The sequence below is a fragment of the Ambystoma mexicanum genome, chromosome 6p (assembly GCF_040938575.1).
Source record: "Ambystoma mexicanum isolate Mex_15411 chromosome 6p, UKY_AmexF1_1, whole genome shotgun sequence".
In the NCBI taxonomy this organism is placed as follows: Eukaryota; Metazoa; Chordata; class Amphibia; order Caudata; family Ambystomatidae; genus Ambystoma; species Ambystoma mexicanum.
The window spans coordinates 874,509,093-874,522,914 of record NC_090935.1 but is presented as its reverse complement, the minus strand read 5'-3'; the positions used below and the strand labels follow the sequence as shown (position 1 = coordinate 874,522,914).

At 44.6% G+C, this 13,822-nt stretch overlaps 1 protein-coding gene across 1 annotated transcript in view; it reads left to right on the top strand.

The window, feature by feature from the left end:
- Positions 1-13,822, top strand: part of TMEM232 (transmembrane protein 232) — a 1,143,478-nt gene that overhangs the window by 843,604 nt on the left and 286,052 nt on the right. The gene's annotated exons all lie outside the window — the stretch shown is intronic.

Here is a 13,822-nt window from a genome sequence, read left to right as displayed (position 1 = left end):
ACATAACACAGGGATGTGTTGAAATCTCTGAATAGGCAGATAAAGAGCAGTGTGTACACATGTTGCTCTCAGTTAGAGTACACAGGTGAAGACATTTAGTTCTGGCCCTAATTTTGTAACACCTGTTATATAAAGCGGAGTATCATCAGAATGAGTTGGTAAATTAATCCGTTGATGGTGGACAACATGAAAGAGAGAGACCTTATACGTATTAAGCAGAGCTGGCAATAAAACCAAGTCCATGGGGGACTCCACAATATGACCATGAAGAGACAGATTTGTCATCAGCCATCCTGTCATGATGAGCAGACCAAATCGCCCCAGCCCAGCAGCAGTGGGAACATTTGGGCACATTAAGGGCCCTGACTGGATCAAGCCTCAAAGTAGGGCCACCTGGACCCAGTCCTGGCACCTCTTGCACCAGGCTCATGGAGCTATCCTCAAGGAAAACACAGGTATAGTCGGTCTGCCACTGAGTGATCGACTTCTGTGCTAATTGCAGTTAAGGGCATGGCTCTAATCCATTAGCTTGTGCATTAGTCTGCAATCATGGGTGTGGCTGAGAGCTTCTGGAATTAATTGCACAATGGGAGTGGCAGGGCGTGGTTGGCTATATAAGCCACACCCAAGCCCTAAGGCATGCTTTGCGTTATTCTGCAGTTAGCAGCGTAGCGCTCTCCGAGGAACTCCTGCCAGCAATCTTCTACAAACCTGAAAAGAAAGGCCGGAGACCATTGGGCCTCACATACTCACCTGCTCTGACTTACCTGCGCCTCCAGCAATGACCCAGTTGTTCGTCAAGGACTCCAGCTTTCATCGAGGACTCCAGCTTTCATCAGTCACTGGCATCTGCAGAAGCAAGAGAAGGAAAACAAGGTTAACCGCTGAGCTCATTCATCGCGCCCTTTCACCGCCGCGCATTACTCACCACTTCCGTCGCCATCGACCGGATTCATTCATCCGGCCGGCTCACAGGTACCTGGAAAAGAGAAAGAAAGAACAGGTTAGCTCATGCAAACCGCACCTGAGCTTGCGCTGGCCCCCTAGACACAAGGCAGGCCACCCTGACCCACTGGCTCTGCCGCTCACATGCGTTGCACCAAACCAACGCACACAGAGGAGGGCTTAGTGCCACAACAGCGACACGAGTCACAACAGTGAAACAAGCATGGACTGCGGCATGCAGCAAAGGGCAACACAGATAACTGGACACAGACAACATACAATTCAACGGATTCCACGGACAATAACAAGCAGAGCAACACAAGCAACACGAGTTGCGACCACAGCAGTACTGGGTTGCCACTCGACTTCAAGGGTCAGTGAAGTCACTGGATCCTACAGGACATAGCGCACCTGCTGGGACTAAGCAGGAAGGAGAGCCCACCAAACAAATACACACGGTGAGAGCGCCCCGGAGTGGGGAACACGTGTGGAAGGAGCAGGGTGGGGGTCACAGGTGGCAGGCACAGACAGTTTTACTCACCACCCTTTCCCCTGTCGTAGGAGCTGATCCAAGGCCAGTCCTGGGAACAAAAGACACGCAGCACCTATAACCAGGGAAGCGGACACTCCCCCCATCAGCGCTCGACGTTCCCGCAGAGACAGGGTGAGTGTAACACAACCCTACTCGTTGTTCTCGATGGAGTAGGACGGGTTTAAGCTATTGCATATCTCCCACTGTCCCAACATTTCATAAACAAACAGTAGTAGGTTATGGTCTGCTGTTTCTAAGGTCGTATATAGATCTAACAAGACCAGCGGGGATCACAGCCCACTGTCTGTCTCCATGAGAAGGCCTTTACTTAGATTAAGCAGGGCTGTTTTTATCCATTGTTTGGGCGTATATCATGATCCCTCTGTTTTTATGTCTAGGTATTTCTGTAAAATAGAACACATCAAGTTTGAAACATCTTAGATTTTATTGGTAGCTATGCAATAGTGCAGACATGTTTTCTGGAGCTAAATGTTTTCTTTTCAGTAAGGGTTTATCTTAGTTCATTTTCATGCTGATGGAGCCCGTTACTGTGGAAGTACAGATGAGTTGATGGATCAGAGGAGGACTGAAGGGCCAGGAAATGCCTACCAGGAACCATTTTGCGACATAATCCACTGATGCTGACACGGATAGGTTGCCATGATAGGTTGCCATGCTGTGATCATGGATTCAGTGTCATTTATTTGAATAGTTCAGCTAATGCAAGCTTACCCTGTGAATCATTCAGACTAATCTCCAGGGTGTATTCTGCACTATTACGTATGGTACTGGTGTATTCAGATTTTAAATTGCTATTTAAGTAGGTTGGGGTGCTGCATTTCACTCACAATGAGGTTTTATCAGGTGACCTGATTATTTCCTTTATCTAGGTAAGTTATTTCAGTGTAGCTTTGCCCACCTTTCTATTACAGAGTTCCACTAAGGCTATAGAAGTTTGAATAGTTGAGCGAGTTAAAATAATTTATAAATTACCCTGAGCAGTTCGTAACTGCTGTTTTTGGTTCTTCTGAATTGTTCTCATGGTCATTTTGTAAAGATAGTTGTTATCTTGTACGGTGTATTGTCTATTTTGCTAAACATTTTATTCCGTTTGCTTTGTACTTCCAGACCTAGTTTTCATTTTCTTCAATTCTAATGAGTACCATCGGCTGAGAGGGTTTGCACACATTTACTGCTGGACGGGGCGATATATTTAATGACTTCAATGCCAGTGCTACAGAAAATGTCACGCTTGTTTTCTTGGACGTTTGTCAATAGAGTTTCTATCTGACTTAATTTGTGAGTTTGGAAGATATTGTCTCATGTGAGTATTTGTATAGGGGCCTTATGCTGATTCTGTTTATAGACAGGAAGATAGATACTGAATCGAATATTTGCATTAAAAGGGTTGGGGGATACATTTCCTATGGCACATACTATTGAGAGTGCGCCCCAGATAATGAGCGCGAATGTTCACCACCTGAGACAGTTCAAGAATATCGAAGCTTTCAGATACATTAGTCGATAAATTGGCCGACATTTTGTCCTCAGGTTGTCAAAGTTTGGCCTCTAGGGTGATTCACACTACAAGGTTAATTTAATTCGCTATAGAATCAGGCTGATTAAATAAATTTGTTTTGGTATAGAATGGAGACAGCATGGGTGGCAGCAGAACCATGTTCTCTCACATGAAGATGGGAACAGCACAGGGATCTGCAGCTGAATATGTTTTTTAGAAACATAAGAGATGGCACACGTTGTAGCTATTCATTCCTTTCTCACTCCCAGAAAACAGCTGTACACATCTTCATCTGTCTCACACATAGGGAGCAACTACTGAGGCAGACTCCAAGCAAGATTTCTTTACATAGTTAGCACAGTGCAAGATGTCGTCACTCACAGAACAGGAACTTCACAATCTGTGTGTGTGCAAGATCCCTGCACCCCCACAAACCAGGTACACCAAGGAAAGCTACAGTGCAAACTTCAGTTGTATACACAAAACAGGTCTATCGGAGAACAAGAGACACATACATACAAACATACCTAGGACAATATGGGTATTCATGTAATCTCACCCCTCTTCCCACCCCCACAACAATAGGAATATTGTTACATCTTGTGTAAGTGTTCAATGTTTACAGTCCTTGTTAACCCAGTCAATGAGAACCTGAGGAATGTGGTATTGGAGTGTTGGGAAGAGATTCTTCAATGGAACCTGGAATCCTGGGTTCAGCTGGAATGTAATGATTCAAAAAGTGAACGGGCCGCTAATGAAAGGAGAAGTTGATGGGGTGGGGGCTGCTATGCATATATCTTAAATAAAGAATCAGAAAAAGCATACTGTATCTCACTGACTCTATAATACTGGGGATGAGAAGTAGTGTTGGACCCGCTTTTACAGCCGCAGTACAGTTGTCCGTGCTGGGGAACCCCCTAACCTGAATTGAACCTAAGTAAGTTGACAATTCTGCAACTCTAGTGTTCATCACTGCCGCACCATGGGTGAGTGGAGGCACAGCCCAGCCGGACCATGTCCTGCCCTGATTTCAGAGGGGGAACAGGAGGAGCCTCGGCAGACCATGCAAGCATTGCCCATGGTGGTACGCGCTGAGCCACGCACCCTCATTGCATTGTTGAGGAACCAGGACCCTGCATGACACTGGCGGCATTGCTGTTGCTTGGCAACAAAGATGAGAGAAGCAAGAGGCAGGAGGTGATTAGAAATAGAGTTGCTGCATCGGAGCGGCTGATACCCACAGGCTCAGCAGAGAACTAAAATTGGAGGGGTTTGATTGATATTGCAAACAAAGTACGAACAAGACAAAGAGATCTTGAAATATTAGGAGGTTCCAATTTCCACAATTGGACCCTGGCCCCTGACAAATATACCTAGACCCACACTATTTTTGCAGGCTTCCGGAGATCCTGCAGTCAAGAGGGTTGACTTGAAGGAAGGGTTCCTGGGGTACATTGATGGTGTTTGACGGGAAGGTCTTGCTTGTATATCACTGCCTGGCCCATGAGGGAAAATGGTCTACAAAAGATTTCCTGAACCTTCGGATGCCAAGAAAGAACAATAAAGTGCTTTTGAAATTAGCTTATGCAAATCAGGCAAACAGCTTGTTTTTAGATAATTAGATAATTGCCTGATATCATTTTGTTCCCAGAGAGCAAAGAAAGAATGAATCTATAGAGAAAAGTATAACCACGCTTTGAGGTTTAGCAATTAAATGTGGTTTTTGAGCACTGTAGAGAGAAAATATCTGAAAGACCAGCTCATGATTAAGTGTACCAACCACAAGATATGTGAAGCTCTCTGGAGAGAGGGGGACTTAACATTGGAGAGGGCTATAGAAGTGGCAAAAATAGTAGCACACACAGAGTCCTGTATAAAGGAGCTAGATGTTGAAGACAATAAACTGCCAATGGACAAACTTAATGTTGTGGAATGAGCAGATAAAGGCAACGTTCACAAGGAGGTGTGTAAGTACTCTGTCATTAGAAGAATGCACCAAAAGAAATGCAAGGAACAGTTGTACTAAAAGGTGCTATTGTTGTGGTAGTACTGAGCTATCAGAAAGGATAAGCCCAGTTGTAGTCGTGAGAAAAAGCACAGAGGTGGTGAGGTTATGCCTTGATCTGAGGGGACTAAATAGGAATCTAGTTGTAGACAGATTTCCCATGCCAAAAACCAATAACTTAATATTGGAAGTATCAGATGCAAGTTATGTTCTCAATTATAGATATCCAGATATGCTTACATCGTTGTTAAATGAACTTGACTACATTCACAACTCGATTTAGCTTATACTGATGTAAAAGGATGCCATTTGGGTTTTTTATGCCCTCTAGTGTTTTTCAGAGAGTGGGCCTCATTAGGACCCTGGCGGAGAGGGTATTACGCCAGCGTAGTGCATGGCGTACCTCTCCGCCATACTACGAGTTCCCGTAGCGCCATGGAGGTTTTCTCCGCCTGGTTTTACCAGCCGGAGAAAACCATGGCGCTACGGGACCTCGTTGTTAATTACGCCACCGTATTTTACGGTGGCGTAATTAACTCCTTCCCCACTCCCATTATACCCTATGGGGCAAAAATGGGAATGGGGAAGGGCAGAATGGGGATTGGGGATTTACCGCTCCGCCGAGGTCGGAATGGGGCGGTAAATCCGCCAACCCCCATGGCGCTATCGGCGGCTTTCCGCCATGCTTCGCGGTGCATTTAGCACCGCGAAGTCCGCCTGGGTCGTAATGAGGCCCAGTAACTGAAAAGTTGCTTGGCGGCATCAAATGTATCACATGCTATCAAGATGATACATTGGTTTTGGGAAAGGATAAGAAAATGCATGATGAGTGGTTGAATGTTGTACTGAGAAAGTTGAGTGAAGTGGGTTTGACAATTTCGTTTGACAAATGTACATTTTGAAAAGACAAAGTCGATTATTTGGAACATGAACTGATGGAAAAGTGATTTGACCAAATATAGATGCGATAGAGACAGTGTTGATGATAAAATCCCCTAACACCAAGGCAGAAGTGTCTTCATTTTTGGAATTAATTGAGTACTATGGTAAATTTGTTAAAAAAAACTGTTGGACATTTGGACTGTTGGGTTGGTAGATGCGAGGAACAATTCAGGAATATCAAACAGAACATAGTAGAGGCACCGGTATTGAAGAGATGTGGTGAAGATCTCCAGGTGAGTGAGTATTATGATGCCAGTGAAGATTGTCAGGGTAATTTCCCGGGGGTCGGCAGGGCCCTCTGCGGACCTCCAGGGTTGGGCAGGTCCCAACTCCTCCCGCGTCCCAAAGGAGTGTGAGGCACACACAACAGCAAAGAGTTACTGCTGTTTATTGCACAAAACAGACAGGGACAAGTTTTCGGATCACAGGTACCTAAGAAACGTCTTCCCCCTGGTGGGCTCGCAGGCCCTTTTTCTAGCCGGATGACGCGACCATGTGCGTCACCTGGGAAAACTAGCCCCTAAACCTAATGCTATCTCGGGTTGGCTCCCGAGTTGCAGGGTCAGTATAGACCCATATAGAGGAAAAGGTTACTGGTGGAGAAGGGGTCAGGTGGTACACTTGGGTCGTCCCTAATAGTTGCTACATGAGAATTGTTAAAAGGGGAAAATTAGTGATTGGCTAAGGTATAGTGGCGTCAGTGGTAAGCCCCTTGTATTCTGATTGGTTCACCCGTGAGCCCCCAAGCCTGGGACCAACGCTGTTCCCAGATCGTGGTGTTCCTGGTGCTGGCAACAATGTGTGACTATGTGTCAGTGGCAGACAATGGACAGGTGTGACTATTGGCTATTGGGTGTCTCTTTCCCATCGCTGTCGGTGTCCAACTTGTCGCTTCTTGTTGCAGTCTTTGTCCCAGACGTGGGACCCCAGAGCTTCTCTGGTCCTTGGGGTTTGACATCATATCAGGTTGGCCTAGTCACGTGTTGGGAGACCGTGGCTGGAGCAGAATTACGGGTATTTGATTTGTGTTTCGGCTCTGTGGAGCGTTTAGCAGTAGCAGGTGTAAACTTGGCATGGGGAGCGCGGCGTGTAAATTACAATTTTGTGGCCTTAGCTGTGGGGCTCTCGTCAGGGTTCGTTCTGCATGATCAGCGTCTTGCAGCTTTGTCTGAGCTGCTCCGGCCTGGGGACTCTGGTTTGTGGCCTACTTTGGCCTAGCTCATGGGTGGCGGTATACAGTCCATAATGCGTGGGTCACGAGGGGTGACAAGGGTTCTTATGCACTGGTACACATACAGGGCTACGTCTCCATGGTTTTAGTAGCAAGGAATCGTCTGCAAGTGTATACACAAGCTCTTCTGGCGTCTTGCGTTTCTGCGGTGCTGTAGTTGGCCTATGTGAAAAACAACAATGATGCATATGTGAGTGTGAGTGGTCCTCTACATCATAGCACTGAGTATCTTCTTCATGTGGGTTGGTGTGTGTCTGGTCCATGTGCTTGGTGGCACGTGTGTTCTTGTCCGCTGGCTATGTCGTCATGGCATCTCTAACAATGGCAATATTGATGGGTGATGTCTAATTGAGTTGGTCCATATGGTTGGTGTCAGCTCCACTCGAGGTCCCAGCCCGAGGTTGGGATGACGCGCAGCTTGCCTGGGTATGCGGGGCATGGCCGCAGTGGATCTTGATGTCTGGGGCAGCAGTGAGCGGGTCGAACTCCTCCTGCGGTGGGTGCTTAGGTCGTGACATCATGGGCCATGGTCTGCACGAGAATTGGGGAAGGGGTCGTCCCATTTTCCCTCTTCAAGATGGCATTGTTTGTGTGTTGATTAAACCCAATGGAACCGAAATGCAGACCATGGCTTTTGCATTTCACACCTTGAGGGAGGCAGAAAAAGATATTTTGTGTTATAGAAAGAAGCTTTGTCAATTGTGTGGGGAATAGAACAGTTTCAAATGTATGTTTGGGGGAGGCCATTTCTAGTTGACACTGATCACAAGTCATTGGTATTGATATCCAAGACAGGGCTTGATGTAATTTCGAGAAGAATTGTTAGGTGGATCACAAACAGGCAAGGTTTGAGCTTTGAAATAGAGTATGTCTGCAGTGAACATAATGTGGTAGCAGATGCTTTGTCAAGAAATGCAGTTAAAGCCAAAGGTGGGAAGGAACAATGTCCAAGTTCTGAAAATGTTGAAAGTGATGCAGGTGACATTTTTCTGGTCAAAAGGGATACCAATGTTGTCGTTATTGACACGTTGGGGCCTCTGGATGTAAGGGGCACACAAGGCAGTTAGGTTGTGGTGGTGGTAGATGTCTTGTCTAAGTGGCCGGATGTCTGTGGGATGAGAGAGATACTTTTTAAAAGAATTACTAAATTTTTAGGAATTGATTTCTGGAGTTAGGGGTTTCCCAGGAAGCATATTTCTGACAATGGTCCTCAGGTGGTGTCAAGGGAGATGGAAGATTTTTAAGGTTGAATGGTATACAGCATATAAACACTGCTTTATATAATACGAAGGGTAATGCTGTCATGGAGCGTTTCAACAGAACGCTGATGGAGGTAATATGGGTTTCCACAGCAACTGGTAGAGACTGTGTGAGGGCTATAATGGAAAGGGTATTCCAATATCATTTAGCTACACATGACACCAATTGGGTGTTCCAGTTTGAGAGCGTTTGAGGATTTGCAAACCCAATACCTAGCTATGTACGGGCAGATGAGAAAATATAAATGAGGATGAAGTTAGGGAGGAAGGAGACATTTTCCAAGAGGAGTTATAAGTCATTTGTGTGCATGAAATTCACATACCAGAAAGAACTTTGGTGAAAGTGTGGAATCCCAGGAATGTTCATAAAGGGTGGTCAACGTTTTCTAAAGTGTGACTTTTAAGGAGTACTTGGGAAATTCTGTGTCTCTGAACCGACAATTCTGTTGTAACCCAACATTTTCAATTTCAGCATGAGAGGCACATCTGAACCAATGATTCACTTGCTAGAGGAAAGGAGCTCAAGGGGCAAGGATCCAGGTAGAGAATCCATTACTGGGCCTATGCCATCGTCTTCAATAACAGAAACCACATAATTTGTTGCCAGGATTCCACCACTACGATCATCTATGCCTTCTCCTTCATTATTTTGATGAGGACAGACCAAATCAGTGGAAAGGTAGGGGGTAAGGGGCCATACAAATGGCAAGCTATCCACCGAATTGCCATAGCATCTGCTACCCATGCCCTGAGTTCTGGGGCTCTCAAGCATTACCACAAACGTTTTTCAATTCTGTGAGAGGGTAAAAAGGTCTATCCTCAGTTGTTTGAACGTCTGACAGAGAGCCTGTGGAATATTAGGGGACACAGGGTGAGAGAGTTTGAGGAGAGGAAGCCCCTGCTGGAGGCATCTGCTGCCTGCTTCTTGAATCCCGGAATATGAACCTCTTCCAAGGAAAACATGTCCTTCTGAGTTCTATCTCGGTGCCATGTAAGCAGGCAATCTGGGTCCCTCTGCCCCAATTCACATTGGACATGTTCGCCCTGCTGTCTGTCCTAACGTTCACTGCGTCCTCCTGTAGAGGTGACTGTAAGGATCTGAGCACGGTGACATTCCCTGCCAATTCCTTCCAATTAGAGAAACTGAAAAGCTCCAAAGGACACGATCACCATGAGAGAGATTAACGTTGCCCCTTGGTGCTGGTCTCCACCATTGCCACAAGTGGGGGGGAGACAGGATGGGTACCTTCTGAAGGTGTCTGCTGTCTGTCCATCAATGCATGGATGCTGGAGGAGGAAACAGTGCATCCGGGAGTACATGGAGGGGTTTCATTGCCTCTGATGACTGTTCTGAGATGCAGGCAAACCCAGGGGACTACAAAGATGGCTGCTGCCATGTCTCCCTGTACTCTGAGCCACATTCATATTATTGCCTGGGTAGTAGAACAATATCTTGAAGGTATTCCTGTAGTTCCATGATTCTTTTCTCTTGCACACACCCGATACCCAGGTCTGTCTGGACTCTGGCACCAATGAACTAGAGATCCTGGAAAGGGGTAAGGACGGACTTCTTTCAGTTCTGGAGGATTCCCTAATGGTGAAGGATGGAAATCATGGTCTTGTTTTGCTGGTCATTTGTGTAAGGGACAGGAAGTAGATTATCGAGTCATCCAGGCATGTCCCTGGAATGGATCAATACAACCATGGTTGCCAAGATCTTTGTAAACACTTCTGGTGCAGACTTCACATCAGAGGTCTGGTCCTTGAAAAGGAATGCCCTTCCTGGAATGGCAAAGCGCAAATAACAGTAATTTGGAGGCCATTTGGAGACATGCAGCTAGCAATATTGCATACCCTGAATGCAGTGCAAGTCTCCCTTGATCACCAGAGGAATGATATGTTGCAGGGTAGTCATTTTAGAGCTCATATATCTTGCAAATTTTTGTTTAAGTCTCTCAGGTCCAAAACCAGCCACCATTCTCCTGAAGCTTATTGCACCAAAATGAGGATGGAAAAGTATCCATCTATCTGATGTGTGGGATGAACTTCTTCTATTGCTTTTTTCTCAGAAGCACCTCTATACCAGTAAATGTGTTTATGTATCTATGTTGCATGTATGCGAAGGGGTGTCTGTAAGTGCATAAGTATGAATTAATGAGGTGTGAATGGTGTACATGGGTGTGAGAGTGCGTGTGAATGAGAATGCAGTGTAAATGTTCTGTGTGCTTGTGTGAATGACAGAGAAGCTGTATGGGTGCCTGACTGGTGGGTGAATGTGTATGTGTGTGGTGTCTGCATGTGTGTGTGTCATGTGTCTGTGTGTGTGTCTTTGTGAGTGTATCTGTGTCTATTTGTGTGTCTGTCTATTTGTATGTCAATGTGTACGTCTGTGTATCTGTGTGTGTATGTACGTGTGTCTAAGTGTGTATTTGTGTGTCTGTGTGTTTGTGTGTGGGTATGTCTTTGTGTGTGTGTGTCTGTCTTTGTATATGTGTGTCTGTCTGTGTCTGTGTATGTAAGGCTGTGGAGCAGGGAGGGGCAGTGAAGCATGAACATGTATTGACAGAGGCGTGACATGTTTATTTTTATTAAAACGTTTTTATTGATTTTAAACAACAATATAACTTACAGCTTTTTGTATCCACATTTGCATGTCAATGTACAGCCAATTTCTCCTGTATATTCCCCCCAACTCCTGCCCCTTCCCAGCCTATTCCTCATATCTTGTTATAACCTTACATCAACCTGTATTAGGTATATGTATTTAAATCAGTCGGCAATCAGTAGCAGGACCCATGCTATTATTCAGATATCGTTGTGCTCTAACGCCACCAGTTTATGCACCATGTGCTTCCAGGAGTCTAGGTCTACATTTTGCTCTCTGAGGCCATGGCGGGACGCTTCCTACCACACGGAGGTTTCTGCGATCATCCCGTTTTGAAGGTCCCTCCACCACAGCTGCACTTCTGGACTCCTGTGCGCTTTCCACCCCATTGCTATTCTACGTTTTGCTAGGACATATGCTAAGTCTTTCAGATTGCTGACATGTCTAGCTTGTTGCGGTCGCCCAAAAATGCCGAGCATGCAGGCCGTGGGGGTACTTGTGTCCAATGATACAGGGGCATGACATGTTTTACTGGCATTTATGGGCACAGCAAAGTCAACTTGAGTGCTGTTATGTGAAGGAGGGGTTGGGGTGAGGGAAGGGTACTACAATTGGGCTGGCTGGGTGCCACTGTCGCTTGGAATTGTGTACTAGCATTAGGGGCAGATCCAACATGAGGAGTGTTCTTACATGGGGAGGGGCAGGCAGGTTTCCTTCTGTGGCATGGCATTTATTTTTTACTGGTGCTAGAGTCAAAGGCAACTTAAATGTTCTTACCTGGGGGGGTCATTCACCTTAGGTACATTTTTGGGATGCTCCTGCGACCTTGGTTTGAAGAGGGTCCTATTGACTAATTCCCTGCATGTATAATAGTACTAATGGCTATTTTTATTCTTCTCTTTGCCAGCCTATAGTGTGGAGGAAGTAAAGTGTCAATATGAGACATTATTTGTGAAGTTGATTCAAGAGTGATTGTAGGGGATCCTAATTCTAGATTCCCAGCATTACAAGTGACAAAAATGTTATTACTCCTGATGAATGTTTGCCACACAAGGGATTACAAACAGAAACTTGTTGAATTTTGGCCAACGCTGAAGTGCAAATACTTTTCTGTATAAATATTCTGTCACATGGAGTCATTATAACTCTTTAGATATTGTAAATTATATACTTCACCTACTTTCTGTAGGCTTTATGTAGTAGCCTCCCCTACTTTATGAGGTTATGAGTCACCGTTTTGCATTTTTTATGCATATTTTGTAAATTGCTTACACTGTAATTTAAGTGTGTATGCTTTGTTATTGCATTTATATATGCATTTTGTGATTTTGTTTGTATTTTATAAAAGTTTTAATATTTATGTAATAAGGTTTTTTCTATTATTTCTTTATAGATGTTTTGTTATACAGTATAGGTTGCCTTTTTCCCTACCCCACTGTTTTGACTAATAGTTCTAGTGACTGGAAAGGGGCTGGGACTGCACGTTTAAATTTTAAACTGATATGCCCCAGGTTTCCCCTTTTTGTTTTTTGCATACATTGTGGCAGCTTTGTCACAGGAATTTGTTGAGTGGTATTCACCCAGTGTTTTCCTCCTAGTTTTTTTGCACAGTTCAATATGGCAGATGATAGGATTTTAGCCTTTAGTGACGATTATGCAGCTCTACTTATGACAGCAATTTCTAGCGTAAATCAGAGTGACATTGGTGAGAATAGTCAAATGCCCAATGATTGGGATGAAGTAGTGGAAGTACGTAAAAGACTTATACAAACGGACCTACACAGAGTGAATATGCTAGAATATCTTAAAAATAAATCCCTGCCGCAAGGTTTAATTGTCCCAAACGAACCAAGATTGTTCCTGGACAATAAGAAATTCAAAGTACAATTGAGCTATACCGCTGTGGCAGGGACTGGCTGATCCTCATCATTGATACAGCGAAGGAAACAGCACAAAAATAGAGATGGATCTTAAGAAAATTGAAGATGATCTTAAACTAGTTTCTCTTGACAACTACAAGAAAATAATTGATGAAATAGAAAAAGAAATGAAAGAATTCAAACAAAATAAAACTTCTGAATGGATTCAAAGATTAAAAAAGGATCTGACTAAATTTAATCATGAAAAAGCCTTTCCCTACACCACAGATGTAACACATATTGATATCAAACTGGCCCAAATAATAAAAACATAAGGGTAAGATTCAGAGCTATGTAATATAGTACCAGTAACAATAGTAGTGAGGCAGAGGAACTCAGGGACGGTACCACAGTCAGTAGGCTTTCTAACAGGAAGGGGAGGACAGAACATGAACACAAGGCCTTTTTTATACAGAGGCCCGAACAGGGCAGGATGGGAAGACAATCAGAGACAAGCAAGGAGCAGGATTCGCTCATAGTGAATCTGTAAAAGGGCATCCTTACTCCCATAGAAGAACGACTTCTGAATGAAGGTTTAGGGTTCGCGTTTACCAAAAAACATGACCCGTTTGGATTTCAAAGTGAGTTCTTCAAGTTCATGAGGAAGATCCATATTAAAGAAATGTTTAACACAAGTGAGTACCCCCCTTCCACCAACAGTACAGGCCTACGTGAACCATGTACTTTTTGTCCGCCAGTTCACATCCACTCGCTGGAATAGCCTGTGTTTGAACACAAAGTGTCAGCCAAGATTCACAAACTTGAATCTACTGATACCCAGGTTTTTAAAATCATAGTCATGAGGAAAGAGCAGCAATTAAGTCTTTGACCATTAATGATGCTATCCTCAACCAGAAAGCAGATA